Source organism: Mus musculus, chromosome 17 (assembly GCF_000001635.26).
Source record: "Mus musculus strain C57BL/6J chromosome 17, GRCm38.p6 C57BL/6J".
Taxonomy (NCBI): Eukaryota; Metazoa; Chordata; class Mammalia; order Rodentia; family Muridae; genus Mus; species Mus musculus.
Genome location: NC_000083.6, coordinates 73,644,460 through 73,672,444, shown reverse-complemented (window position 1 = coordinate 73,672,444; position 27,985 = coordinate 73,644,460). Strand labels below are relative to the sequence as shown.

General features: G+C 45.2%; 1 protein-coding gene and 1 long non-coding RNA gene across 4 annotated transcripts in view; one reads left to right on the top strand and one right to left on the bottom strand.

Annotated features, from left to right (window-relative positions):
• The window catches only part of Galnt14 (polypeptide N-acetylgalactosaminyltransferase 14), a 218,932-nt gene that overhangs the window by 39,694 nt on the left and 151,253 nt on the right, over positions 1 to 27,985 (top strand). The gene's annotated exons all lie outside the window — the stretch shown is intronic.
• Positions 571 to 4,913, bottom strand: Gm46602. The gene is made up of 2 exons (XR_001782216.2): positions 4,749 to 4,913; positions 571 to 640 (listed from the first exon to the last, which is right to left on the bottom strand). It is a non-coding gene; the product is annotated as a predicted gene, 46602 (long non-coding RNA).

Here is a 27,985-nt window from a genome sequence, read left to right as displayed (position 1 = left end):
TGGACCAGAGACAGTTCATGTCTTCCAGTGTCAAGATCAGCGCCATGTTCCTTGGAACGATTTACTTAATGATGTACTTTCATTCTCCCTTTACAAATAAGAAAGCAGAGAAGAAGCCGAGAGGCACCTGGTGACTGGGAAGTCTGGCATATGGCATAGACTGAATCAAGGGTGGCCCAAGGCCATCTTCTTGCTGCAATAAAGGAAGTGATGGAGAACATCTGGCCACAGATAGCTCGTGTTCAGTTTCTATGGTTCTGGTCTCATCAACAGCTGTGGCCTCCCAGTGGGGCAGGGTTCAATCTGCAACTGAAACACACAACTGACCTAGATTCGGTAGCTTTCCAGTGAATCACGTGCTTGAGTAAGCCCTCTCCAATCCTGCTCAGGTTAGTGAAAAGGACTCAGGAGAACCTGGCAGAGACGCTGTTCCAAACTTAAGGATTTCCTTACAGGAGGCAGCAAGTATGTGAGAGCGTTTCTCAGTCCATTTGCATTCCACACCTGCTGGTAGCTTCAGAAATAAAGTGATGTATACATGATAGATAATAATAAGAAACGCAGCACTTGTCATTTGTTAACAGCACTATTCATTACTCTTCAGTACAGCGTGGCGTGATAGATTCCTGTTATCCGTTTCCTAAAAAAAGAAAGAAAGATGCAAATACGGTAGGTGTACATGCCATGCTGTGTCTATGGCCTCTGCTTGGGAGGTACTGTCTCAGAATCCCCAGACACCATTTCTTAGAGAGGCTCGGGCCTCCCATGAGGGAGGTGAATAGAATCCAAGGCTTCCAGGGTTGGAAGACATGACAGCCAGTGCCAGGTTATCAAGGTTTGAGCCCCTTCCTCCAAAATAACATTACATGAAAGGCTCTGAGTTATAAGCAGGAGACTCTATCTTCAGCTAGCTAGATATTATGAGTACCATACTAATAGCATAGATACTATACATAGTATTGTACTAGTATCAATGTGATACTATTTTGTAGTGATCTTTAAGTGCTGTCATGGTACCCAAGCCTGAGGAAGGATTTAGAGCCAGGGACTGCAAGGCTGGTGGCAGTCCGGAGGAATTTTTTGCATCTTGCCCCGTCCTTTTCACTGTGTAACTTTCTTATTTCTCCTTCCTACAATAGCATCTTCCTCTGCTCCTCAGCCCACACCTGAGGTCCTCACTCCTCTGCTGGGCAGAAATATCATATTGCCAGCCACAGGCGAAGGACCCTTCTCTCTCTTCACCGTCTTCCCCCTGACTTCTCCGGATCTGAGATAAAGAACCCATTTGACATAGCTGGAGACAGAGACTGTTCTTGGTCCAGTGGTTGAGTCAGGTTGGACAAACTTGGCATCCAGGAGCCTACCACTGTCGATACCTAGGAAGGTCTTTGCAAGGTGTCTTCTAAATGGTCACCAGACCTCTGCTCCTATACTGTGTGTTCACGTTCCTAGCAACACACTTCTCTCCTCTGATTGTACGGAATGGCAGGCATTTCATGTCCTGGGACAGCCCAGACTACCATGGTGCCTCTTTCTCTTGTGTTGAGAAAATGTTCAGTGCCGGGTACATTGATTGATTGGTTGGTTGATTGATTGATTAATTGATTGATTGTAACTGTGAAAAGCATCCTTACCTGCCCCCATTACCTTTTGGTTATTTGCCTGACCTGCTTCCTGCACTGGCTGAATCCTGGCACATTTCTGATTGCCTCTTGTACTTGATTCGTTTCTGCCTGTGTCTCTCCACAGTATATTGGATGTTGTTATCCTCCACCACCACCACATTCATACTTGGGAATCCCACCTCTTGGGTGATTAGATCATGAGAACGATCCCCCAGGGATGGGTTAGTACTCTTCCTCATAAAGCCCCAGAGAGCTCTTTAGCCCTTCCATCTTGTGAGGTTATAGCTAGAAGTGGGCTGCCTGTTAGCCAGGAAACCTGTGGAGTCCAGAGCTATGGCAAGTACATCTTTATTGTTTATTAACTACCTACTTGGGCTATCCCATCATAGCAATCTATGCAGATTAAGGAAATCTCTTGAAGAGAGCAAGAAACAAATAGAAGGTGGTCTAGGGGCAAGTGAAGAGATGGTCTATGTCAGAGCTTGGCAATTTCTGTTTTTATTAAAAAACCAATTAGTGAATGTTTCTGGCTTCCTAGGCCATATGGTCTGTGTTGCAGCTGCTTAGCTCTGCTGATACGGCACCAAAGCAGTACAGTCGGTGTGTGAAGGAAGGAGTATGGCTGTGTTCCAATAAAGCTTTATTTATGGACACTCTAATTTAAATTTCATATAATTTTATGTGTCAAAATATTCATCTTTTAATTTTTTTCTAACCAATTAAAATGTTAAAAACTGTCCCCTCTGTTCATCTGTTGCCTAAAAACAGGTGTTGGAGAGAACTTGGACTTTGGGCCACAGTTTGCCAAGCCCTTGTCTGTCTCCTGTAATTAAGGGCCCTGAGAACCTGCCATCATCCATGGGCATAACTTCCTGCTGCCAGACCTGAAGCATCTCTACTGCTGAAGGTCGAAGACATTTCCTTTATGGAAGAGGGAAGAGGAAAACAGAGAGAGTCTGTCTGAGATATGAATAGATCTTTTGGAGTTACACCACAGCCCTTACAACTTAGGTCTGAATTAGCACCGCTTTTAGACCCTTTAAAAACACTTGCCAGTTTGTAAAGTGTTCATGCTTCGATTCCATCCTTATATCACTTGGAAGTTGATATTTTTATGTTATCTTCATTGAGGAAGAGAACATTTCTGAACGATGACAGCCTGAGGCACCACTGTTTGGCAAGAGCTGGGTAGTTCACAGATAAACCAAATCTTCTGTTCTCCTACACTGTTTGAACTGTGGATCATTTACTGGGCATTTACATATACCTAGCATTCTGTTGGAGAAGAAATGTAGAGAATAGAATGTAGCCTCAGGCTCAGAGAGGAAATACCTAAGACCATGTGGGTTCTTTTTGTTGTTGTTGTTTTTCTTTTTCTTTTGTTTTTATGCTTCTTTTTAAACTATAATGGGAGAATATGATACCCTAGGAACTCATAGAAGGACCCCCCATTCAGCTTTTCCCTGGACTAGCAGGCTTCTCATAGGACATGCAGAGCAAGAGGAATAGGTTTGATAATGCTAGTGTCTGGAAATAATAGGAAATTGGAACAGTGTACCAAAGCCTGGCTGGGAGGGGATGAGAAAGAGAGCAACCTCATCAGATTTGCCTGCCTGCTGTGGCCTGGTTGCCAAGCAATAGCATTCTCTGATCCAGTCCTGTCTCCTCTGCTCAGAACTTTGATGAGTGTTAAAGATGGTGTACAGTAACTTCAACTGAACCTGCAAAGTCCACTCAGCTCCCCTGCCTCAGGCTGGCAGGGCCCTGGAGAACAGGTTTCCTTTGCTCTCTCAGCCATAAATGAGATCCGCAGCACTGGGATAGAGTGAAGACCCAGTTGCTTGTTATTTCTGGGACCCCTTGCATGAAATATAGGCTGCATAGCATCACCTGTCAGATGGGGTGGTTTTTTGTTTCATTAAAAATAAAACAGAAAACCCTTTGAGCAGTGGTGTTGAAGAAAATCTGGAGAGCAACCCTCCCCCTTTTCCAGGGAACGATGTCAGTATGTCCAAGGCAGAATTGATGAGAGAATTTTTGAAGCAGTCAAGAAAGAAACAGGACTAGGCTTCAGGGAAGTTGGCATAAGAACTAAGAGAAGGAAATAAGCCCTCCCCCCCCCCAACATATCTGTTCCCAGAAGCAGTAGTTCTGGTGGCTAACTTTAAGTAGCTGGACTTGCTTCAATTGTTTTGGCCCAAGCTGGCTATTCTGTAAGAGAAAGTGGTGACAGACAAACGCCTTTTCTTCTAGAGCCAGTTAAAAGTGACTATTAAGTGTCCTCTGGGACCATCACCATGTCACTGTAGTTGGGGGAGGAGGGCCTAAAGAAATGAATGATAAGCAAATTACTATTGTGTCTCTCAAACTCAAGTCCAGCAGAAGGGTCAGACAAGAGAACCAGTTAAGGACCAGGAGGACCAGGAAGAGGTGACAGATGCTTCGAAAAAGGGAGGTGCCCGGTAGAGTAGAGTAGTCATGGGAGGCTTTCTGGAAGGAGAGCTTAGAATTTAGATCCGTGGAGAAAATTAGAAAGGCATTTAAGGAAAGGCAAACAGCAGGCAATGAGACACCCCCTCACCACTCCTAAAGGCAGTCAGTCGCCATTGAGGAATTTCATTGTTCTTGTTCATTGAGAAATTTGAGCCTTAGATGCTGAGTTACTCATCATCCCTCCACCAAACCTTTACATTTCTGACATCCATAGCCAACTGTTTTCCTTTCTGATACTGATGGAGGATGCACCTCTTCTCTGGCCCAAAGCTCTCAATTCTCTCGAATTTTTCTTGCTTTGCTCATAGGTCATTGCCCCCCCACCCCCCGAGTCTACTACTCTGCTTCCCCTTCCCTAGGCACCGGTCTCCTCTTTCATGTTAGCACATCATTCTTATAGTATAAGAATATACCCTAGCATCACTAATTCCAAACCAACTCTACTCAGTAGCATACAGCCTTGTCATAGTCAGCTCTAGTCATAATAACACTTTGCAAAAAAATAACCACAATGGTATGCAACAGACATTTGCCGGCTATTTTTGTTGTTTTCTGTTGTAGGTTTATGTGTACTCTAGGGTTCTACATATCTAAGTGGGATTCCAGCTATAGGTTGTGAATGATGCTTACCCTTCTTCATCCAGAGGCTGCCCAAAGTTTATTCTCATGGGAAAAGAAGGCATGATGAAGAAGGCATAGGCGCAGGTTAGGTCAATTTCAAAGTCCTGTTCTGGTCATATCTCTACTCCCATTAAGCCATGTTGAGTCATGGGTCAAGCCGAACATTCCTAGGTGGTAAATAGAGCCTATCTATGGAACCTGAGGAGAGAATCTTTGTTCATCAATAATCATGAACCTTTCCTATGTCACTTTCTCTATTTCTCTTGGCAGCCACATTCTAGAAATGATGCTGTTCACAGGCTCCCACTAATTCTTTCTCTCTCACCATTTGCTCCTTCATCTCATCTCAGTGATCTCCACACCAACATCTGCACCTAGGCTTCTCTCCCCTCTTAGTCTTTTTGGACTGCTCTAATAGAATGCCACAGACCACGTGTTTATACATAATTCATAACGGAAGTGCCTTTCTTGTGAGGCTGACTCTTAGCGACTTTAAGAACAAGGTACTAATATATTTAGTGTTTGAGAGGGCCAACGTCCAGGTTCCTGCTGTCTCACTATAACCTCAAGTGGGGGAAGGCTGAAAAAAAAACTCTCTGGCATTCTTTATTGAGATGCTAATCCCCTTAAAGATGACTCCTAGCCAGGCCTTGGTGGCACATGCCTTTAATCCCAACACTTGGGAGGCAGGGGCAGGTGGATTTCTGAGTTCAAGGCCAGCCTGGTCTACAGAGTGAGTTCCAGGACAGCCAGGGCTATACAGAGAAACCCTGTCTCAAAAAAAAAAAAAAAAAAAAAAAAAAAACAAACAAAACAAACAAGCAAAAAAAGACTCCTAATAACCTTCGCAAGTCCCCACCTTCTAATGCCATTACATTGAGAGTTAGGTTTGGCATAAGCTTTAACAACAGGGAGTTGGGGCACTTGGTACAGTGAGATAGGAGGATTGCTCAGAAGTGCAAGGCTAGCCTGGGCTACATAGTACGTTTCAGACCATAATAGACTACAGAGTGGTTCACTGCTGTGAAACAAACAAATGAACTTGGGGGACACAAATGAAATCTATGACAATCATCTCTGTTGTTGGATCAGGAGCTGTATCTCCGCTCTCACTGTTTCTTCTCCACTCTCAGAAGCTGCCCCTCCCCACTCAATCAATTCCTTTTTCTTATGGGTTTTATAATAATACTAAGCCCTACTTGTTTGTGACTCTTAATCCCTTGCCTGTTTTTTTTTTTTTTCTGGACTTCAGCCCAGTGGTGATGTAGCTAAGGACTTGGTTTAGAGGTTCCCCTTTTCCTTTTCTTTTTAGGTTCCTGTCTCCCCAGTTTAGAACACCCCTAACACCCCTATGCTGATGGCTAAGTACCCATCTCTTGAATAGCTATCTCTGAATTTCATCCTTCTATCCATTTGGATGCCATGTACAGTTCACAAATTTAAGATAACCCAATGACACTGCTGCTATGTCTACTACAGTTTACCCTCTTTATTTACATCCTCAGCCATAAAGCTCTTTAAACAGATCCTACTTAAATGCTGGCCCTGGCCCAGAGCTTTTTGGGACATTGTTTTTGCCAAGAACGCCCCCCACCCCACCCTTTCCCATGACCGGTGCCTTGCCATCTTCCAGATCATGTGACCAGATGTCACTAACCCAGACAAGCCATCCTTGACCATTCTTCCTAACGGAGGCCACATTCTGCCTTGTTATTTTCTATGTTCGTCTGAGGTTTCTACCAGTTATTAGAAGTCATCTTAATTTTAGTCTCTTGTATTTTACTTGTCTCCCTAGCTACCCTTCTTAGCACATTCTCTGCAAATCTATATTGAGTTGAAGACATTGAAAGGCTTTTGGAGGTTGTCCTGTCTGCAGGCTGTGCACCCATGGCATTGCTAGCTTGCATCTAAAAGTCCACAAGTACCAATCATTGCTTGGAAAGAACTAAACAGTAAGCTTCACTCATGCGTTCACTAATCCAGCCCCCTTTTGTGGTACTAGGGACTCAACCTAGGGCCTTGTGTAGGAAAGGCAAGCTCTCTACTCTTGAGAGATGCATCCTTGCTCCCCACTGGTCTTCTTTGATCCACACAAGATAAGTTCGGTGAGTATCAAACCCTCTGTTTTTTTCTGTTACATAGTCTGTTTCTTCTATACATATATACTTATCTCAAGTTTAATTTATGTATTATGCAAGGAAAGGGATTAACAACTCGCCTCAGATCTTAGTGGCCTTGACATATGATTGATTGTTTCTCTTTTCTGTCAACCACTTCTACATTTGTACTTAAAGGAAACCATTTCCTCTTTTGCCCCCAGGCTTCTCCTTGGTGTATTTGAGTTGCCAGCAGTGATGCTTATGTATTTCAAGCCCATTATTAACTGAAAAAAAATCACTTGAACATCATCATGGCAATTCTAAGGCAGCAAGCTGGATACCATGATGGCTCCTGAGTTACTAAGAGCGACAGCCTATATGGCAGGGATGCTCTAAACACAGGTGTCAATTGCATCCTGGGAGCGTGTGGAACATGTGTGCAGCAGAACAGCACGCAACGTAAAACACATCATTTTCTTATCTCTGAAATCTTCCATTTAATGTTCTAGGACCTTAGAATAGTTATTGGTGAGATTACATACCTGGCATGTTGAGGGAGGGAGAGTTTCAACCATGACAGGGAATGGTGTGGAGTCAGGAGCCTGAGGCATTGGCTATATTGTCTTCTTGGTCCAGGACAGACATAGGCTTCAAACATCTCAAGGTCTTCCTCCAGGGGCCTACTTCCTCCCATGAGGTTCCAACTCCAAGAGGTTCTACAAGCTTCCAAACCAGCACCAGATGGCTGGCTCTAGGGGAATGTTCAAACACATGAGCCTAGAGGATACATTTCACATTCAGACTACAATAGGACATCTTGGCTGGGGTAGCTGAAACCACTGATTCGGAGCCACAAATAAGCTGAGAATTTCTGTTAACACCTTTCATATGTCATTAAATAAAAACTGATTCAGCTGAAGACATTACTAAACTGAGAGTGTCTTTCCTTCTGTGTGGCTTCTTAGTTAACATATCATATGAACACTGAAGTGGGTTGATTTCCTTCCATTCTTGAGGAAACCACTAATAACCTTCATGGAACGCCTATCATCGTGGCTGCAGAAGCTGAGATTTAGTGGGATGGAGATGTCCTCAAGGTCACATTCTTCGTCTGTGGAAAGGCCCCAGGAAGACGGGAAAGGCCGGGGTGTTCCGAGGCTAGACACTGTGGTGATACAGAGCCTGGCTGTGAAGACAATGCAGGGACCTGTTCAGGAGTGGTCCTTGGCTGTGGCCTTCTGCTGATTTTTGTGATTTGAAAGATGTGATTCTTAGAAGGTAGCAGCAGGCTGGAGACTTCATATCTGAGTCTGTGAACAAAAGGTGTGGCCAAGAGAAGAGAGTGGTCCCTCTGTCATAAAGGTCCTACAGTGGAGACCTCATGACCAGGTGGATTTGACCGAGAGCATATGGCACTCGTGGGCTGGAAATGGTTGCTTCACTCAGAGAAAAGGTAGCCCAGAAGAGTTAATGAGGGGGGTCACAATCACAGCCACAGCCACAAACACAAAGGAAGTGGAGTGTTCTAATGAGCTTCCTCCAGTGGAGTGGGTAGACAGGAAGGGACAGTGTGACAGAGACAGCTAAGCTTGGGGTAGAGCTAGTGTTTCTGGATCCTGTCGCTTTGAGTAGATCCGTGTCCAGACTGGGGTGTTGGCATGAGAGGACAGCCCTGCTTTAACCAGTGTGGCTTCTGCCATGCTCCTGAGTCTTGCTGTGACTGGGGGGTCTTTCTTTTACCTCTTGACTTGAAGTTGAACTCTCCTCCCACTGTTTTTGGGAGAGTTTGGGGTTCCTGAAGGTTATACTTGAACACCAAACTCCCCACTCTGAAGCCTGCTTCACTTTCTTGCTATCTGATGTCAAAATGTTCAGGAGGTCATGGATTGCTTTTGGAGATGCCTAGGAGATAGAGAAGAAGGAGTGGAGACCTCAAGTTAGATTCCTGGTTAGATGAATTAGTCTGACATGGTTACATGGAATCAGTGTGTGTGTGTGTGTGTGTGTGTGTGTGTGTGTGTGTGTGTGTGTACACATGCTTTCATGCAGGTACCTCTGTCTGCCTATGATTCTGGCAAGTAAGCAGTTCTTGATTTGAATTGTGCATCTGAGTCCTCTGGTTGGCTAGCCCATCGAGGGCTCTTCTCAAACCCCAAGTCTTCCTGTTTCTGATATCAGCTTTCTGTCAGGGCATACTCCCAACTCACCAGTTTCTGTGGTTTCATGCTTTCCAACTCGTGGTTCACAGCCGAGACCCTGACCTTATCTGTCTTATCTCAAAGGCTTACCACCTCTCTCAGCCTCAGTTCCACTTGGAGACTGCTTTCTCTTGGTAAGATGGAGGGTAGCAATGCATATTTCCTGGCTTTCTGTTGTGGATCACATGAGTACCAAATGTGAAAAAAATGCCTCTCATGGGGCTGGGCCCAGGCTCATGGGTAATATGAATTTTCCAGGGTTGAAATTCTGGGTTGGAGAGGAAGGCTGAATTGAGAGAAATGGCCTCTGAATCCAGGGTTCTTTATCCTCTATTCTGACATTTGTGTTTGACCTCTAGAAATCTCTTGTCCTAAATCCCCTCCTCTCAAAGCTGCCAATCCCTGATCCCTCAGGCTTGCAGCAAGATTTTGCAGAGTCCTCTTTACTTTTACTAATTTAGCCTTCTCTAACAGCATGTGCTGTAGGCACCAAGGCTACAGAACTGCCCTGTTCTCAGATGTCACAGGAGAGATGGGCCTAACTTGGCCTGGGGACCAGAACCAGTCCATGAGGCATGCTCTGGTGTGGTAACATTTAATCAGGGACCTCACTTTTACTCCAGAGAGGTAGCAGAGCTGAACCCAGTTAGTTTGGATTCTGTGCATGTGGCTGGAATGCCCACTTTGTGCCAGGCTTGCAGTAGTTACTGGGCAGAGGTGAAAAGTGGGCACAAAATGAGATCGGATGAGCCCCCAAGGGCCTGAGGATCCCCAGACCAAGCTGTCTTACCATCTTCCTGCTACTGTCTGTTTTCTTTAACTGGATCTGACAGCAGGAAATGATTAGACTGGACAGCTCGTTAAGGATCATCGATTGACTACATCCCCATCATCAGGTGCCTTGAAGAGAAAAGCCAGACTATGGTACCCATTGAAGAATACTCAGTTCTACTCCAGGGAGATGTGGGGTTCTGGATCTCTGTATCTTCCTGGTCATTAATCCCATCGTTTGTAAGTATGTAAGCCTGCCTACAGATTCCAGTCTGACCCCTGTTATGATCAGTCTGAAAATGGGTGGAATAGAACAGGCAATCGTCTCAGTATACCTGGCTGTTTCTAGGTTTATCACTGAATAGCCTGAATCCTAGAAAATGCTGGGTAAACTGAACATTCAGTTACCCATCATCATCACTGTTGCTGTCATCACCAATAACCATTGCTACCACCATCACCATCATCATCAGCACCACCAACATTTTCTTCATCACCATCATCACCACCATCACCACCATGATCATGACTACCATCGTCATCATCATCATCTCTCTTTCTCTTCTTTCATTTCATATTTTCCACATGCCAGTATGTTGAACCTTCATGAAGTAGATTGTACCCTCTAGAAAGCTGAGGCATGAAGGTCAAGGTCATAGTTCATTCATCCCATCAGGTCTTCTATTCTTACATATTCTTAACATCCAACGAATGCTCAAGGCTCAGACCAACTGTCTGCTAAGACTCCCCTAATCCTCTGATCCTGGAAGTTGGTTTTCTTCAAGCCTCTACTTTGTCCTGGTTTGACCTGTAGCATCATCTGTGACTGACTCTTTGGTTGTCAGAACCTCTTATGAGTGAGACCAGCCTTGTTCTTTACTTCTCTCATGCCAAACTTCTAAGAGCTTGGACTGCTGTTCTTAAGTTTCTACAACAGGACAGCCTTGAAAGCATCTCTCTTACTCCCATGAGACTTCAATGACCCACTCATTCTACCTGCCATCCAATGCCCCTCTTGTGGTGTATCCCCACTGGACAGAAAGCATCCCTCTTTCCCACTGTTGGGACTTTCTGAAATCTCCTATCTGCACAGGACCTTGTCTTGTCCTAGGTCCTGCCATCCTTGAGACTTCTGTTTATCTATAGCTGATGCTTAGGTGGTTTTTCTAGGATGGCCTGTCATTAGTCTAAGGTTATAGAAGTCTTTGCTCTTTTCCCTATTAACATGACAACCTTTTAATATCAGTTTGAGCATCCCACAGCTGGGAAGTCAGATAGACCACTGAGAATAACATCTTGCACTCCAAAGGCATGTATAAGTGACTTTTGGATAGGGTGGGCTCGATTAAAATCAAATTGATTTAAATCATGATGTGAATCACTAGTCAGGAAGAGTCGATTAAATCAATACTTTCCCTTCAAAAATGCATTTCAGTTTTGATACAATTTTAATGCACAGGCTCCCCAGCTCTGACAGAGATAGATGCGGCTTTCATTTTTAGGAGTTACATAGCATGCATTTTTAAGCTGTGATTTATTTTGACATTTTCTTGAATCAATTTTGCAGCCACGTCTTGAGTTTTGAGTGATGACTTGGTTATTTTATTTACCAAAGCTAATCAAACAAATGTGTATAATTTCCTCAACAAAATAAGCATGTGCACTTTCGAATGTTTAACTATTTCTGGCTGTAAATGTAAAAATGTGTTTTTGCTGAGATAAATTAGACTGTTTCAGACAAACCCAACCCCAAACACTTGTGCCAGGATATTTTGGGAGTTAACCCAGTCTTTGCCACCCTACCACGCTTATTTACAAGTTGGGAAGGAAAGGGAAGCTTTTCTACACGTATTTACAAACTATTTTTCAGAAAAGACTGAATTGCAGTCCCCTTCTTTGGAAACCATGCTTCTTCCATGCAAGAAGTAGTAGCTGCAGTTATAGACTTGACATCCATCTTAGTCATGGTTGTGGGTCTCTGTGTTTGACTTCTGCCAGCTTCTGGTATGACCTTCCTCATGTCTATCGGCCCCTCCTGTTACCAACTGAGCCTTGCTATATCTGAAACTAAGTTTTCTTCACTGGACCAGTTGAATTTTATTTTCAGAAAGTGTTTATACATCAACCCCAAATATTTGGTATCAGTCTTATCGCTGCCGAAGGGTATCCTTCCTTCAGCCTCAGGATGCTGGAAGTAAAGAACAAGGCTGGCCTTGCATGTTTCCTAAGAGACCTGGTGAATGTGTGTGGATTTAGGGATGTGCTGGTATCTTTTCCTGAATCTCATGTTGTGTTCAACCCCATGACTTCCCCAATTACGACATAGCTGCATCTATTTTTTAAAAAAAGTGAACCTTCCTTTTTTCCCCCATCTTTTCATACCCCTCTAAGCCAACAGTTCTCAACCTGTAGCTTGTGACCCCCAGGAGTCACATGTCAGATATTGCACATATCAGATATTTACATTACGATTCATAAAGGTAGCAAAATTACAGTTACAAAGTAGCAATGAAATGATTGGTTGGGGGTCACCACAACACGAAGAATTTTATTAAAGGATCACAGCATTAGGAAGGTTGTTCTAGGAAAACAGAGCCCTAACCTGGTTGGAGAGAAAACAGGAATGGCCTAGTCTTGTCTTCAGATGAATTATTTGAAACCTAAGTGGACCACACGGGTCTCAAAGCCAGGCAGGACCACATGCTCTGAGATACCTCGAATGGGATGTTCATCACAATCATTCCTGAATTGGATCATTTCTTCCTTTTATATTATTTCATGCCAACTGTTATTTCCCATTTCTTCAAAAAACAAAAATAAGAGCCCAATTTCAGCTACAAATGGCTGCCTATTGCTTATTTACAGCTGACCCTTGCTGGACTCTTACAGAGAGGTGCTCCAAGCTCTGTGGAGTAGACACCACATGGCTCTCTGGCTGTGATGCTGGAGGTAGAGAAGAAACAGTGACTTTCCAGTTAAATGTGCATTTTACACAATTGATCACTGTAAATATATCCCCTGCGTGGCTTGGGCTACACGTATGCTATACATTTATTAATTATGTATGTATTTTAAATTTTTGGCAATGGTGTCCAGCATTTTACCCAACAACCTCATTTTCTTCATCACTCAGGCTAATGTGTTGTGTTTTGTTTTCTGTGAAACCTTAAGGTGCTGAGTACCAGTCTGCTTAACTCCCTTTGGCTAATCCTTTCACTGTATCATCTACTTTTCTGTGTCATATTATCCAAAAAATGATTTTTTTGATCAGCTCCAACTTCGTGCCCTGCACTGTTCTTAATAACACGCACCCTTACATCTCCTTGTGTGGTTGTCTGGATACTTGTATGGCTTCTGCCTGCTTCTGCCAACCTGGACAGGTGCCAGGTCTCAGGAGCCTCCAAAAACCCAGGCTCTCTGGAGGAAGGAGCAGTGCACTGCTCTGATCTCTGGGTATAGAAGGGCGATATCTGGCGGTCCACCAGAAGTAGCAACAGAGATTGGTGTGTGCAGAGCAACATGAGCTGTGTGGTGCTAAGGAGATCTGTGGCCTGAGCCTGGAGGATAGACTTTGCTGGCAGTGAGGGCTTCACCTGGAAGTCATTTCCCCTTGATGCATGAGTTTCTGATAGAATGAGAATTGCATCCTGTCTGTCTTGTCCCAATTGGCTTAGGCAGACATGAGTCATGCAAGCGTCAGGACAATCGCACAAAGAGATGTAAGGGCACTTGTGAATGAGAACAGTGCATGGCACAAAATCAGAGCTGCTCAAAGCCCTTGGCTCAAATGAGCTAGCAGCCCAAAGGAGTAGCCAGCTAAGCCAAATAAGATAGCATGCATTTCCATGTTTTATTTTTCCCCCAGAATTAAGAATAGCCCTGTGCTGGTGTCTGGATTGTTCCTCTCCCTCTGAATCCTATCCTTGTATCCCAAGCTTATCTGCTTTTCTCCAGGCTTTGGAGCAGCAGTGCCCTGAGATGAAGCCCATGCAGCCAGCGTGTTTTCAATGGTCCTGAGGTTGCAGCCCTGCCATCCAGTGCCTGGCTGTTCCTGGCCTGGTTCCTGCCTCTATCACAGAAGCCTGTGCCATGACTGGGGATGCTCTCCAGGTTCTCCTGGGCTCTCCCCAGGTTGTGTGGCTGTGATGGGTTTTCTTGTTGTACCCTGAGTGAGTAGTTCAGCTCACAAGGCTGTTCCCCAGAAGTTGCTATCATTTGGCTCCATGCTTGGGGTTAGTGAGACTGATCGATCAGGTTCAGTGGGTGGGTCGAGAAATCTTTAGAGACTAAGCACGACAAGGAAAGACGGCTTTCATGAGAACCTCAACCCTCAATCCTGTATCCTCAGGCCACTGGTATGGCTTAAACTCTGAACACACCTTCCTGGTAACCTTAAAAACAATGGGGTTTTCTTATCAATCTGTGTTCTTTTAATAAGGCAAAGGCTGATTAAGATGGGGGTAGGCATGACTAGGTGAGTTTAGGATTGTCTACCATTATCAAACCTAATTAACATCTTGCAAACCTTTCTGCAACTCAGAGAGTCATCCACAAAGATCATTACCATTGGAGTTTTTTTCTTTCTAATGAGCTTGAACTTTCCCTGCCACAGCTTAAGGCTGATACTCTTTAGCTATTGTCCCTATTGACTAATGAACGTAATTGGTCCCGGGCTTTTTTCCAGCCTCCTACTTTTAGACCCAGCACTGTCTCTACTGAAGCCAGTCCCTCTCTCAAGATCACCCTGCCCCTTCAGGTCCCTCCTGCATCGGCACACTTCTCTCCTGCCTCCAGCTGTTATTTTTGTGTGGCCTCACCCTCCTGAGCCCCATCCACCCTGACTTGTGATTCACAGTTCCATTTGTAACGTGGGACCTGATTTCCTCTGTGCACGATGTGATGAATCTCGATCAGGTGCCTCTGCAGTGCACGATTGTCCACTGACCTTGCCTTTAACTGAGAAGTTATGTGTTCACAGGGGCGAATAGGAAAGGGACGCAGCTACCCTGCTAATTACAGAGAGAAACCCAAAGGTAATGCGTTTGAGTGAGGAATGTGTGTGTTTTGCTGGTACTCGAGGGGGAAAAGGCTGTTTAATTAGAGATGAATAAGGAGAGAAATCAAGATTTCTGGAGAGGTTGAAAAGGGGCTTCTGGGCATTTTCAATGTCGTTATTGGATGATTTAATTGTTTATCATTTGTAATTTGAATTTCCAACTTGGGTTTTCATTTGATAAAGGAACCCTTCCACTTTGGAGGTTAGTAACAGCAATGAAGACGGGGAAACAATATCTTGAAAGAGGAGGAAATGTTTTTCTGTGATAACAGAAAGGAAAAGGAGACTAGAAAGGGAGAATGGTGGGAAGCAGAGGCACATTGCCCGAGACAGCAGGCTCAATCTAGGGTAGGTCAAAATGGGAGAATGGGGTCGGAAGAAGCAAGTGGGAGATAACTATCTAGTAACTAAGATACGGCCCTTTAAAATCAGATCATCATGGGCTTATATAGCTTCATGACCTTGACCACCTGACCTGACAAATGATTTGTATCCATTTTACTCTTCTGTAAAATGGGTGACATAATGCTTCCTCTCACATTGTGAGAATCACATGCGATTATATCGTAATAATAACACATTTTCTGCAATAGCTAGTCAACAGAAGCTGTAATTATTGTGGGATTTTTATTTTCCAAAGAGGTAGAAATAACAAGACTAACCATTCATCTTCCCTCAGAACTACTTCAACTCCAGCTACAGTCATAAGGGAACAGTGTAGCATTGTACAAAGTTCAGCATGCACATGAAGGCTTAGAGAGTCTAATGCTGCCTGGCAGTTGTGAGCCTCTAGTTGTAGGAGCTCTACCTCCTGGTTCATTTTGGTCAATCTTCATTTACACCTACCACCCCAGAAATTCTTTTCATTCTTAGAAGTGTTCCTGTTTGGATGGTAAGTTATGTCGTTCCTAACTAGTAATACAGGATTACCGCACTGTGCCCATGTGTACACAGACATGTGATATGAGTGGCTGTATCTACTTCCTACCTCTTGTTTCCTTTCCATTGGCAATAGTGATTCATCAGCTCTCATCACAGGATGTTGGTAGCCTCTTCCTGTAGAAGTCATCTCGATAGGAGTTGTCTTCTGCCACTGTTTGCTGATCTGCTTGTCTCCTGTAATGGTGGGCTGAGAGAATGGAGGAGTAGGGGAGAGTATCCACAGGGCTGAGAGAATGGAGGAGTAGGGAAGAGTATTCATAGAAGAGTGGTGTTCCTGAGGTGTGGCACTGTGACTGGAGTGTAGCTAGGCATCCTTGCCTGGCACTTAGCCTCATGTTTTTCTGGGTCCATCACAGACCTTCTGAGTTCTATTTGTCTGACACAGAAAATGTGACTAATAAGATGGAACCTCAAGGGCTGGCTGGAAGGTTTGGGTTGCAGAAGTTCAGGAAACACTATCGCCAGTTAGGATGTCAGTGTTTGCTGATTTTGGCAAACTGAGGGTGTGTGAGAAACAACAGGTTTAGGTACAGGCTTGCCATGAACCTCCTTACTGTCTGACCACGGTTCCTCTACAGAAAACTTGGCTGCCAAGCTAGTGTTCTGCAGAATGTTTTCCAGGTGGTAAGGTTAGCAATGACACAGGAGAGGAGATTGGAGTTGAATCTCTACCAAGGTAGGATGTTGTCACAGAATCTTAACGGTTAAAAATCACTAATCCCCCTCCAAATTGCCTGCTTCTGGGCTGGCAAGCTATCTCCAAGAGTGAAAGCACTTAATGCTAGGCTGGCAACCTAAGTTGGGTCCCTAAGGTCCCCATAGTGGAATGAAAGAGCCAACTGCAACTAACAGGTGATCCTCTGACTTCTACTCGTGCATTCCTGTGCGCATACACAGACACGTAAGGAAATCAATACATCTAAGTTCTAAAAAGCAATGGGTTAAATTGCTAGATTACAATGTCCCTTCTCCCCTATGGAGAGAAGAACAACTTGATGTCTCTGGTTTCAGAGATCTTCACCTTTTCCTTCATATAGTACCTGCACAGGATGATGAATCTGTATGCCTCCTGTTGTGTGAACCTGTTTCTGTCAGCTTATTTCACATACTTAGCTATCAGGACCTCAAAAGGCAGAGGAGTTGTTTTTCTACACTTTCAGTTGACACCTGACTGTAATGAATGGTCAAGAAGAAGAGAATTGCTGAGCAAGACAGCTGTCTAAGGAGGTGTGTGCAGGATCACATCTCTGAGCCCTACTACCAAGTGTCTTCTTGGCTCTTCCAGCAGTCCTTCGAACACTGTGGGTTCCAGGGCTGTGGGTAACTGGACTTGCTATAGTTAAGACCACTCTGGACAGTCAGTGGATTGATAGAGCCTAGTAGTCAAGAAATACTTATTGAAGTAAGTGTCCAGCATCAAGTTGAACTTGGGGAATGCTGGGTTACACAACTTAAAAGTCCATCCAACCTCCAGCCTCTGGGCTGCTTGTGGCAATGGATAGCTATGAATTCGGTCCAACACCGAATCATAAACTTGCTTAAACTATCATGAGGTATTTAGGGAAGGGGCATCTTTATTTTAAAATTCAGTAGTTCTGTTTTCAGTGATGATAACCTGTGTAATTGATGTTCTCATGTTACGGTGTCCAACTGGACACCGATTGCAAGGAACTCAGTTGCCGTGTCTCCAGCCCATCAATGTTGTAAAAAAACAAAAACAAAAACAAAAACAAAAAAAACGTCCTTTGTATTTTCTCTCTAACTCTTGCTTATGCATTTAGAACCTGTTAGAGCTATAGAAAGCAGGACGAAAGAAGGGTCCATGCCCACAGTATTGCTGTGGGTGGAATGAACCCAGTGCCCCATGCATTCCAGGAGAGCAGGGTACCACTGAGTTATACCCGGTAGTCCTGAAGTGAATCTTCTTACTGTGGGCTCTGGACTTCCGCCAGCCTTGAAGTGAAGTCATGTTATTCAAATGGAATATTTGTGATTCAATAATCAATTCAATAGCAAAAGGAAAAGAAGCTTCCTGCCAGTCCTGACAGAATAAATCATCCCGAAAGCAGAGGCACTGCAGTTCCTAATAGCTCTTGTAAACACGCTGTCACTCCCAGAGCTGGGCCCTGGCCAGCTGATGCTCCCCTGACTCCTCTCTGCTTCTGGGAAGTGCCTGATATCCAGCTGTGACATGCGCTCTGCATCAGTCAAGAGATACTTTCCAGACCTCAAGTCTCCAGGACCCAGAGATCATTTCTGATTGTTTCCGGCTCACTCAACAAACCTTTTAGGAGGCTTCTAGGTAGCTGGAGGCTCAGCGCTGTGTGAGGCACATTTGCATGTAGAAGATGCATAGGGAATGGTCAAAGTGGGGGAGGTCCCTGATGTGCGCTGGGTTTTACATGTGCTATGGTTGGTGCTCCCTCCATCTTCCCCGAGTAAGCTCTATTCAGAGGTAAGGAAATTAAGGGATGCCAAACAGTGACTTTTCCAAGGTCACACAGCTGAGAGTCGGACCCAGCACTGACCCTGCACAGCAGTATCACTTAAAAATCTCTTTCATGTCCCTGATTTTAGTGGGATTGCTTCCAGCTTCTCACCATTTACTTTGATGTTGGCTACTGGTTTGCTGTGGATTGCTTTTATCGTGTTTAGGTATGGGCCTTGAATTCCTGATCTTTCCAAGACTTTTATCATGAATGGGTGTTGGATTTTGTCAAATGCTTTCTCCGAGTCTAACGAGATGATCATCTTTGGAGCTGAGACAAAAGGATGGACCATCTAGAGACTACCATATCCGGGGATCCATCCCATAATCAGCCGACAAACGCAGACACCATTGCATACACTAGCATGATTTTATTGAAAGGACCCAGATGTAGCTGTCTCTTGTGAGACTATGCTGGGGCCTAGCAAACACAGAAGTGGATGCTCACAGTCAGCTATTGGATGGATCACAGGGCCCCCAATGGAGGAGCTAGAGAAAGTATCCAAGGAGCTAAAGGGATCTGCAACCCTATAGGTGGAAAAACAATATGAACTAACCAGTACCCCCTGGAGCTTGTGTCTCTAGCTGCATATGTATCAGAAGATGGCTTAGCTGGCCATCAGTGGAAAGAGAGGCCCATTGGTCGTGCAAACTTTATATGCCCCAGTACAGGGGAACGCCAGGGCCAAGAAGTGGGAGTGGGTGGGTAGGGGAGTTGGGGGGGGGAGGGTATGGGGAACTTTTGGGATAGCATTGGAAATGTAAATGAGGAAAATACCTAATAAAAGAATTTTAAAAAAATCTCTTTCATGGGCTGCATGCAGATGTGACAACCTGAGTTTGAATCCATGAAGCCCAACACAGTAGCCCATGTCTGACACCCAGCATTTCTATGACAAGATGGGAAGTGGAGACAGAAGAATTCCTAGAGCTCAAGGACCAACTAGTATGGTGGTAGGAAGTGAATAAGCAGACTCTGTCTCAAACATGATGGAAGGCAAAGCCTGACGTCCAAGGTTGTCCTCTGACCTCCACAAGTGTGCCCTGGCACTTGCTATCTTCGTCTCTGTCCACCAGCCACATATATCATATATCCGCCCACCCCTGCATACACACAGACATATTTCAACAACAACAATCTTCTATCTTCTCTAATGAGCCTGCACCCTCTCTCTATTTCTACTTCACATCATTCCTCATCCACACTGACTTCTTCCAGAACCCCAGCTCAAGCAGCTGGGGCCATTGTAAAACCCCACTCTGCCCAGAGAACTTGCACCTAAATAGGAAGCTAGTGGAATAGAGAAGCCTTCCAGGGATGAAACATGGGGCCTTGCATGGCAATAGAGAACCTTATTAAAGCCACTGTCATCTCTCCCCTAGATAAACTGGCCTCTCCTTTTGCCCACAGAGGCCCATGAGCCTTTGAAATGTGAAACTGATCAAACCCACACTCAGCATTTATATGGGACAGTTACTCTTCTCTAGGCCTCCAGGGTCAAGTATGAGCTAGCTTCTCCCTCACTCCCTGACCTCATCTCTTCTCTTATCTTTCTTTTCTCCCTCTACTCCAGCCCCATGGAATTTGAATTCACAGCTTTTCCCCTCCCAGAGTCTTGTAGTTCCCTCTTCCCAGGGAGCTATAAATGTGGCTCCTAACTTCATTTTATTTAGAAGTCCCTTCCCTGGTGTAACCCTAAGTGTCCCTTGTCCCCAGGCTGATTTTTCTACATAGGAGAGGTACTTTAATCCATCTCTGTGCTAGAATACATGCTTCGTGAAGGCAAAAAGAAATCATTGCTGACTTAATGCACCACAGTCTATGACCCTTGCCTAGAGCAATTCCTGGATGAAGTCAGCATACTACAAATACATATCTTTAAGGAGCATCCTTAACAAATAATACATCTTGAACCCATGAAAACTTCCAGGCATGATGTGACATTGCTAATGTCATCGGGACCTCATGAAAATCTCACGGAGGAAGCCCTATTGATATTTTTGTTTTGCGTAGTGTGGATGTATCTCTTAGCCAGTGTCACACAGCTGGTTAGTAGTGGAGCTGTTTCATTTCAACTCAGAAGCTTTCAAACCCTCTTCCTGGATGACTAATCGCTGTTATCCCTTCAGCAAGTAGGAGGAGGGCTTTCTTTGCTTGTCCCCTTCTGGTTGCTGGTATTTTGCAGACCTTTGATGTCTTCTTGCCTGTATTGTCTTCTATGGTCAGGGCTCGGGTATTTAAGAGCAAAAGCAAAGGTATTGTGTGTGGATAAAAGAGTGTAGGAATGAAGAAGCCAGACACAGGACAGAGAGGGCAGGTATGGTCACGCCAGGAGGAACATTAGGTTTGGGTTAGGCACATCTCTACATGGGATCCTACTGCACTGCTTCCTTCTCTGTTTCCTGATGTAAGGGGATGGATGTAGAGGAAGAGGAAATTCACCTAGTTCAGGGATCTAGTTGAAGGACTGTTTGTGTTGCTGCCTTGAGACCAAATGCTTCATAAACTGCCTCTTTTCCAAGTGCCCCAGTCTGTGTGTGAGTCCAGTGGGAGAGGGGCCAAAGAAAGACTTTTTCCTTTCCTTTCCTTTCCTTTCCTTTCCTTTCCTTTCCTTTCCTTTCCTTTCCTTTCCTTTCCTTTCCTTTCCTTTCCTTCTTCTTTCTTTCTTTTTTTCTTTTCTTTCTTTCTTTCTTTCTTTCTTTCTTTCTTTCTTTCTTTCTTTCTTTCTTTCTTTCTTTCTTTCTTTCTTTCTTTTTCAAGACAGGGTTTCTCTGTGTAACCTTGACTGTCCTGGAACTCACTCTGTAGACCAGGCTGGCCTCAAACTCAGAAATCCGCCTGCCTCTGCCTCCCAAGTGCTGGGATTAAAGGTGTGTGCCACCATGCCCATCGGAAAGACATTTCTATGTAGATAAGAATAAGGCTTGTGAATGAAGAAGGTGGAAGAAGAGGTGTGGGTGGGAAGGGGGGTGGGGAGAACACAGGGAAGTAGAAGTAACCATGAGGGTAAAGGGCAATAAGCAGGGGAGAAAACACATGTGGTGTACATGTGTGTGCATGTATATATGTATGTATGTGTGATGTGTGTATATGTATGAGTGTATAATGTGATGTGTATGTATGTCTATATGTATGTATGCTGTATGTATGTTTACAAGTATGTATGTTTGTGATATGTATATGCATGTATGTATATCTATGTATTTGTACTTATGTATATATGTTTGTATTTATGTATGTGTATATATTTATGGTGGGTAGTAGGGCTATACAAATAACCATGTTAGATTAAAGTGTCTGCGAGTGAGGGAGAGAACATGTCCACTCTGGGTTCACTCCAGGGACCATACTGTGTCTGTTCCTTTCAACCCTGATAGGTGCCTGCCTCTCTGCCTTGAGTCTCCATTTTTCTGTATTCATCCACACATCTTCATCTCACCTTTCTTCTGCTTCCTCCTCTCCCCTTCCCTCTTATCCTTTTTTTCACTGCAGTCTTAAGGCTCCCTGGGCAATATCCATCCGACAAACCCCTGCCACCCATAGTGTCTAAATGAGTAAGTATTCCAGGTAGGTCAGTGTCCTAGGTATATGGGCACACGGTAGCACAGGACTCTGCTCTTGGGTTCACGATCTGCTCTCCCATTCTGAAATGCTTAGCGATTTTGAGACAGCCTGCGTTTTCATTTTGCATTTTGCCCGATAAATTCCGTCATCAATCTTGCCCTACAGCCCAGAAACTCACTGTGGGATCTGAGGGAACAGAGAACTGCCAGAATTGAGAAAAGGGGAGTGGGGTGAGAGGAGGGAGAGGTTCTGGGTGGTTCTGAATAGGGAGCAACTTAGAAACTTTGGAGGCCAGATTCATGAGAGCAGTTGAGTCAGATCACCGGTTGAGACAGACACAGGCTAGGGCAGTGAAGCACAGAGGGTCTGGCTGTGTGTTTCCCTCCCCGAGGGCAAGCTTCTATAAAGGATGAGGCAGCTTGCATTACTTAACATGAGTTTCTGATGGAAACTTCTGTGCCCCAACTCTGGAGTTCAAATCCCTCCTCCCAAAGCCACACTCCTCTTTTATCCTGTGGATATTCTGCTGTCCTCTGGACTTTGTTCAAGAACTAGGTGGAAAAGGCCAGGTCCAGGGAGGATGCAGACTGATGGTGGGTACATCCTTGGATGATCCTGCTTCTATTTTAATATTTCCAAGGTCAAGGAGGCCGTGCTAGTGCTGTGCTAATAAAGATGCATGGTTCCAACTATTCCTATAAGCACAGTGCCCCTGCCTGAACGGGCCAGCCTCTGCATCACTTCAACATCCTCAACTTCTCAAACTTCTAAATTTGCAATTAAGCAAAGGCCCTTGGATCATCCCCTGACTCTGTGATTTGGCCCTTTGCTTACACACCAATATTTGTATGAACCTGGGGAGGGGGGGAGAGGAGGAAGCCTCATACCTCAAGATGTAGGATTTCAAATTAAAATTGGAAGTGCAGCTCGCAGCTCTGCCCTTGTTTGTTTCGGCTGTGCTGGCTCGTGGCTGTCAGCTGCCTCTTCCCCAGCACACTGATAAATTGCTGCGGAGCATTTTTCAAGCTGGTACAAAATGGATGAGTCACGACGGGGTTTGTGGAGTCTAACTGCAAGCTTGTTGGAGTTTGAGGTAAAATGGGCACATAGGGGAAACTAGTCTTTCTGGCAGGGGCTATCCCAGGGTCATGAGCATCTCTGTCTAAAGAAAACCCAGTCTGGGCAGGACCTGGGAGGTACTGCATTTCCTCACAGAGGAAAGCTACAGCCTTAGTGTCCCTAAGTGTCCCCAACCATGACCCCCAAAATGACCTAAAGGACCATTTTCAGAAAGCCTAATAGGTCCTGGGTTCTCACTGGCTTTGTGGCAGGTACTGGAGACTAAGCAATGGCAGAACAGCCAATGTGAAGCCAGGAAGAGGATTGTGACCGTGAGGTTCATGTGTATATCCTGCCATGGCACGTTGTAGTTCCTTGGGACTTCACTCAGGGGGTGGATTCTAGCTCATCCCTTTTGCCACAGAGATACTTAGAAGTGCTTTACAGGACTCGGTGCTGAGCAGAAGGACTGCCATTTCGGCAGGTGGATTAAGCTGTGCTCTTTGCCTGGGTTTGGGCCAGCCTGGTGCCTTTCCTCTTCTGTCACTGTGCCAGCTTCTTAGGGAGCCAGAGAGTCTATCACCCCATCGGGATGGGGGAGACAAATGACAGCAGTAACAGGGACTGAGCGGGATTAGATAAAAACCAAGAGTGATCACACACAGCAGTGGACAGTCATTTAAAAGAAAATCTGTCTCGCCACTGGCCAGGGCCTCCCCAGAAGAGAAAGACATCTTCCAGCTGCAGGTTAGCATTTCCAGCTGGGTGTCAGGCTCTGGGGGAGCTGGGCTCCTGATATACTGAGGTCTCATGGTGGTAGATGGCTACAGATAAGTTCTCCCAGTGTTGAGGGTTAAAAGAGGGAGGGCTCTGTGTATCCAGACCTCAGCACAGTGCTCATCACCTGCCTGTCCCGTGGCCATGCGCACTGAGTGCCTGTATTTTCTCCTTTGTACAAGGGGCACTATAAAAGCATTTGCTTCAAAGGGTTGTTATGAAGAATAAATGAGGAAATACAAGCAAAGTGCTTGGCCCAGAAGCAGAAGGCAGTAAATGACAAATATGAAGATTAGAGAGTAGATTTGGGTTGTCTAACGTGGCTGAGGACAGATACACTCTAATAAACACAGCTCCTGTCACCTTCCACGTGTGGCCTTGTGAAGAGCAACAGAGGGTTTAATGTTATTTCTGAGTTATTGACCTTCTCCTGTCACTAGCCAGGAAGGAAAACAAGAAAATAATTATTGCATTGCCTTTGTTTTTACTAAGTGGCTTTATTGAAATACCCACCTAAAAGCCATCTGTACAAAATGTTAAGGTCAATGTCATATATTCACAGGGTCATACCACCATCACAATATTACAGGCCAGCTAGATCCTTTCAGGAAAAGGAAATAGACTACTTCCATTAGAACCCCCTCTTCAGGCCCTCAACGAGATCCAGCCAGCTACCAATCTCCTTCTGTTCCCATAAATTTGCCCCCTTTGGATTTTTCTCCTAAGTAGGATACTCTCTTAATGTGACCTTTCCATGGGCATATTAATTTCTGGATTACCTATGCATTGACACCTAATCCATTTTCTCTGGCAAATAATATTCCATTTGGTGAGTATCCATTTTTACGCATCACTTGATGAGGTGATGGGTGTTTCTTTGGGCCATTTTTGCTTTATTCTGAATAATTCAGCATCCTTTGAGATACTCATGGGCATTGTTACTGCTCCCTGTTGCTGTGTTCGGCAGAGCTCTCAGAATGAGTTGGTCATGAGGTACAGACCTCCCTTGCTATGTCACCTTTCTCTTCTCTCAGAAGACTCCTGGATATGGCATTTGCTGGAATGGCCACCAGAGTCCTGGCCAGCCTTTCCAGTTTCAGGGGTGCACTTGTAGCCCCCAAAATAACTTTGGAGGTAAGATGCAGATCTGCCTGGGAGTAGTGGGAGTCCTAAGCTTTATTTTGTGATAAGAAAGGGCAGATAGACACCCGTGGAAAGGACTCAATTCCAGAGCTATGGGGTGATGTTCAAGGTCTTTCTGCCTGCTTCTTCTTTGGTCTCAGATTACAGGGGCATTGACTCTGTGCATCCCCAGGCTGTCTGAGGTGCCTCAGTTACTCCGTGACATTGAACAAGGACCTCTGAGCCTTAGTCCTTGTCTGAAACGCCGGGTGGGGTGATTCTAACTCCTGAAATATCATCGAGTACTGAGTGAGTGGATACTTGGGATGACAGAACCGTGCCTACACAAAGGGCCCAGTTATTAACTGAGTAGGCTCAGACACCTACATGATCCTTTGCCATAGAAACAGACTCCCCTGACTTGGAAACTGGGTAAACTGAGGCCAGAAAAGCATTCTTGGTGACAGAGACAGCAGGGGCCGAGCCAGGGGTCTTGTCAGGTTCTCAGTCAACACAGTTGCTGGAGCACGGCCTACTTTCCTTGCTGTGGAAAACTATCTGCCCTAAATATGCTCTAAGAATGAAAATTACAGGCATGTATTAACTGTACAAAGCCCAGTGCCATGCCACAAACCTGTCTCTGTGACATGCCCCTATACTTTCACGCTTACCATGATATCTCTGGCCTTTTAGGGTCCTTCCAGAGATTCAGGGAAGGATACTCCCTCACTACTTCCTTGGCCCCAGAGTATATGACCCATACCCTGATGTACTGCAAGGTGGGGAGACAGGAGTTCCTCGCCTTCCTCCTTTTCCTCAACGTAGAAAAATGAATCCAAAATGGGTTTTCCCCATGTGACCTGCCACTCTCTTTTCTCCCTCCCGTGTGATATACAAAGTCATCTAGGCCATAGTGACCTGGTGGGAGGGCTGATCAGAGGTGACAGAAGATAGCATAGTCAACAGAAGGGGGACAAGGCTAGTAGTGTCTATAAGAGGAGAGAGCTCGTGGGGTGAGTGTGTGTGTGTGTGTGTGTGTGTGTGTGTGTGTGTGTGTGTGTGTGTTTGGTTGATGCCAGTCTCTTTCACCAAGTTTGCTTAGGAAACAGAGTGGACAGTGCTGGTGTCCATACCTCAGGGGCAGCATTGTGGTGAGTCTGCCTCATGCTGGCTGAAAAAAATGGTTTCCATAGGTAGGATAGCTTTTCATTCTGATGAGATTTTTTTCCCCTGTGTTCCTGGAGAGTGATCCAGATCAGAAGGCTGGAACTATATTGCCATTAGACTCTGAGTGAGCAACTAGACCCTGGAAGTCTCTGCTTGGTCCCAGCTATGCATCCTGCACCTACCTCTGCAGCCCAGCTTTCCGGCTGCCCACCACCTGGCTCTCCACAGAAGCTAATATTTGCAGCTGGTTTTATGTTTCTACTGGGATCCCGGGGATGATGATGTCTTAGCCGAGGCACACTTCATGTCCGATTCCTGTCAGCATTTCTGACAGGAAGAACCCTCATTAAAGGCTTCCCTTGTTGGCTCCCTCCCTGCTTGCTCAGCCTGAGTGACATAAATAAGCCCCTGGTTTCTCTTTCACGAGCAATCTGAGACCCTTCAAGGTGCCTGGATGCTATCTCTGCACCCCCTTTCAGCCACAGGGGCTCCCCAGGTAGTGCCAGGTGAGGAATGGTTGCTGTCAGAGCCCAGCCTGGTGCCTCTGGCTCTTGTCAGGCTCCTGGGCTCTTTATAGCCATGGAGGTGGTGTAATTTCCTCCTCCGTCTCTCTCCACGGTGGCACTCTGGCTCCTGAGGGTCCAGAAGCCATCTCAGCTAAAGAGCAGACATGAAGCCCTGGGCAGTCGACCCATAGTACAGACCGCAGCTTCATATCATGAAAAGGCTGGGTCACGGGAAGGGGTCTCACTGGATATGTGTTTTGCTCTGGCTGAGTATCCATGACGACTACCTCATCTTTTGTACTTATCAATATTGTGACTGGGATAAAGTGAGCTGGGTTCAGTGCGGTTGAAGGGACCTCTTGACCTAAGTCCATGGCCAAAGAAAGGCTGAGGCAGAGATTTGGGTCCTGACTTGAGGCCCACTCTCCTTGTTCCTTGCATGACTGATTTTTCACAGGCTGAGTGCTTGAGTGTTTGTTACGAGGCTCAGAAGTGTTAAAGCTCAAACTCAAGGCTGCTTTCTGCTGTCTGGCTTTTCATTTTCCTTTGGCCCCCAAGGAGGCTATGGTTACACACGTAAGATTTGCTGGGTACCTGGGGGAAATCTGTGGAATGATTTGTCATAGTCCTCTTGAAGGCATGAAACTCTCTGGAACAACAATTTGAATGTTATTCCTTCCACTGCACTTCAATTTGTATGTGTGTGCTCACACAGGTGTGTGTGTGTGTATGTGTGTGGTGTGTAAAATATAGCATGACATGGTGAGTGTGGTCCGTAAATCTGGCATCCAAAGGGACTGTAATCAAGTTGGCCAGGCAGGCACCACATGCAATGCTTTTTGCTCACCCCAACTCTCCTTCTGGCTTCTTCCTGGTCTTTACCCATAGAACTGTGTGGTCTTCCTTTCTTTTTTCTTCTTTTGTGTCTCTCTCTCTCTCTCTTTCTCTCTCTCTCTTTCTCTCTCTCTCTCTCTCTCTTTCTCTCTCTCTCTTTCTCTCTCTCTCTTTCTCTCTCTCTCCCTCCCTCCCTCCCTCCCTCCCTCCCTCCCTCCCTCCCTCCCTCCCTCCCTCTCTCTCTCTCTCTCTCTCTCTCTCTCTTTCTTTCTTTCTTTCTTTTCTTACAGTTTCACCATGTAGCCTTGGGTGGCTTTGAACTCATAAAGCGCTGCCTGCCTTCACCTTTGCTGGGATTTAAGGCATGTACCACCTTGGCCAGTGGAACTGTGAGGTCTACCTACTGCATTGAACTTGTCCTGGTTCTTAACTGATCCTCTGAAAAACATTCTTCCCAATTTCTTGATGCAGAAAGTAGAGCCCACTGACTCTCATAGAGTCCCATAGCTGTGATACAGGGAAAACCAGTTTAGATCAGCCTACATCCGGATTTTATCTCACTGTCATCTTAACTCACTGGAAGGTGGAGAGAAGAAGAGGGAGTTTAGGAGTGCCTATAAAACACCAGATACCTCTACTTTCAAGACTCTGGGGTCTTTAAG